Source organism: Poecilia formosa, unplaced genomic scaffold (assembly GCF_000485575.1).
Source record: "Poecilia formosa unplaced genomic scaffold, Poecilia_formosa-5.1.2 Scaffold236, whole genome shotgun sequence".
Lineage (NCBI taxonomy): Eukaryota > Metazoa > Chordata > Actinopteri > Cyprinodontiformes > Poeciliidae > Poecilia > Poecilia formosa.
In genome coordinates this window covers 1-2,017 of record NW_006800175.1, presented here as the reverse complement: position 1 = coordinate 2,017, position 2,017 = coordinate 1, and the positions used below count along the sequence as shown (strand labels likewise).

The window sequence follows — 2,017 nt, the reverse complement described above, 5'->3', positions numbered from 1 at the left end:
ATAGGTGATCTTGGAGGGCTAGAAGCAGGGCTAAAAGCAGGTCTCTGTAAAATGCTATCGTTATTTTCAGCAGTATTCAATGTTGAAGCAAAAGTTTGCAGAATCTGTATGGCATTAACAATTTGCTGGGAATAATCTGACTGAGATTCAGGATTTTGAAAAGCTTCATTGAATTCAACTCTACCTTCTCGGTCATCCATATTTCACAGAGTTATAAGAGACAGATCAAACATGAATCATTTCTCAATCAACTTTGCATCAGAGTAAACATTGTCGACCAGAATTTTGGTTGCTTGTAGAAGTAACTTAGCTCTCGCAGTCATAGAGCGATAGAATGTTGAAGCGCGTCTTCCGGACCCTGTACGTTTCTCCAGAAACCACAGAGATTCTGTAATAAATAAATAAATAATCAGGAATAAATTTCTAGCAGCTGTGAAATGTGATTTTAGATGATAAAATCAAATAATATACCTGTAATCAGTCCATCCAACAAGATGGCTCTGGCTTGCAGATTGTGTGCTCTCCTCTTCCATAGTATTGCTCGGGCTCTGGAAGCTGTGAAATATAATGAATGTGTATTGAGATTTCATACACACAGCTCTACAGATTTTGGTGCAATAGAGAGACAATAAAAAAAAAAAAGTTCTTCTAGTGTTGTATTCTGCTAAATCAAATTCACCAACACACACACACACACACACACACACACACACACACACCAGTAAGTCTCTCCTCCTCGAGGATAGATACACACACACACACGCACACGCACATGGAGCAAGAACCAGCACACACGCAGCAGCATGACTCTCCCCATGCCCCCCCCCTACTCTCAGGTTTCTCTGTCAGTCCGTGTGTCTCTTTGTTTAAATATAGTATATATCTTTCATTCAAGTAAAAGTTTAAAGTTTAGTGAAGGCTTTTATTACAGTTTATACTATGGTCTGCTGAGATTTCACACACACACACACACACACACGCACACACAGCAGCAGCATGACTCTTCCCCCCCCTCGAGGACAGATACACATGCAGCAGGTCTCTGGTTTCTCTGTCAGCCTGTGTCTCTTATGGAACAAGGAGTTATTTTTTCATTCAAGGAGTTAATTTAATTACAACACTTTGTTTAAATATATATCTTTCATCCATTCAGCTAAAGTTTAGTATGTATGCTAATAATTACTGTTATTGTTTAAAAACAAATACATAAAACTTACCCCTGTGAAGAGAATCGGAAGGCCTCTCTGCTTCTGGCCCTGGTTCTTGTTCAGGTTCTGGTTCAGGCCCAGGAGGAGGACCAGAAGGCCTCTCTGCTTCTGGTTCTGATTCTACTTCAGGCTGCGGTTCTGGTTCCGGATCCGCTGTCAATCCACCTTCTTGGTCTGCTGAAGGAGGAGGCGTGATGCTAATGGCATCAACTCTCTGCCTGGAAGGTAAGTTGGATCCTTCTTGAGGCGCGAACTCGTCTTCCGAGTCAGATGAGATGTAAATTACAGAATCTTCATTACAGGCCAAAGCTGTGGATGATAAGAGAAATACGTTGATAGAAAACCAGTTTTCCTAGGCAGTTCAAATAGACTATTTTATAAAACTTACTCTGTACTCCTGTACTTGATGATCTTATAGGATCAGAGACATGTCTTCTTTTTTTAGTGAGCGACAAATGATTCCTCCTGCGGTTTTCCTGGTTATCTATAAGAAAATAGATACATAGTAAATGTTTATTTATATTTATTTTTTCACTTTTAGAACTCTGGTTATAGAGGTGTAAGAAGGTACTAAAATTACCATGTATGGACTCTGGTTCTGTTTGGGGCTGGTGTGTCTTCTGATTTTTAGTAAGATCTGGAGGAACAACAGGCATTATTTTAGAATTAGGGATACAGAGAAAAAGTATGACAAAAAAAAAAGACTTACCACTTATAATCTCTGATTCTGAGAAATTATCTGCATCCTCAGAGTATGCACCTAAACAAACACATTGTTATTAAACATGATGCATATCTAAATATATATA

At 39.1% G+C, this 2,017-nt stretch overlaps 1 long non-coding RNA gene across 1 annotated transcript; it reads right to left on the bottom strand.

Moving 5' to 3' along the window:
- Window positions 1–150: 150 nt before the first annotated feature.
- Window positions 151–658, bottom strand: LOC107838285 (uncharacterized). Its single transcript, XR_001664345.1, has 2 exons — window positions 472–658; window positions 151–388 (listed from the first exon to the last, which is right to left on the bottom strand). It is a non-coding gene; the product is annotated as an uncharacterized LOC107838285 (long non-coding RNA).
- Between the last annotated feature and the right edge of the window lie 1,359 nt (window positions 659–2,017).